The following is a 430-nucleotide window of genomic DNA, read 5'->3' on the forward strand; positions in this document are numbered from 1 at the left end:
GTACCACAATGAATAAATACATAATTGATAAACAACTGATGTTTGTGTTTTGACTCTCTAGGCCACAATAGATCCTCTACTGCTTCTAAATCAGAGATTTAACACTAGGTTAATATTTTCCAGCTATAGTTGTTTTTGTTTTTTTTAAAAATTGAATGACAAAAATTAGTTTTTGGTAGAAATGCCTATTTTGTGGATAGTTGATGTGAAAACAGTGATGAGCAGCTGAATGATCAGGTCTTTAACAGGGTAGATCCAGCATCATCTGACATTTTAATTGTTAAAAACAACGTTGTTTAAGTTTTTTATTCCTGAACTGATTACTATGAAATATACACTGAAAACTCATGAATTGGGAACGGCTAATAATGGGTTTGGTCCACCTGTTTAATTACAGCATACACATCAGGAAAAAGGCTCCAAAATGTTC

Source organism: Hoplias malabaricus, chromosome 8, assembly GCF_029633855.1.
Source record: "Hoplias malabaricus isolate fHopMal1 chromosome 8, fHopMal1.hap1, whole genome shotgun sequence".
NCBI classification, from domain to species: Eukaryota; Metazoa; Chordata; class Actinopteri; order Characiformes; family Erythrinidae; genus Hoplias; species Hoplias malabaricus.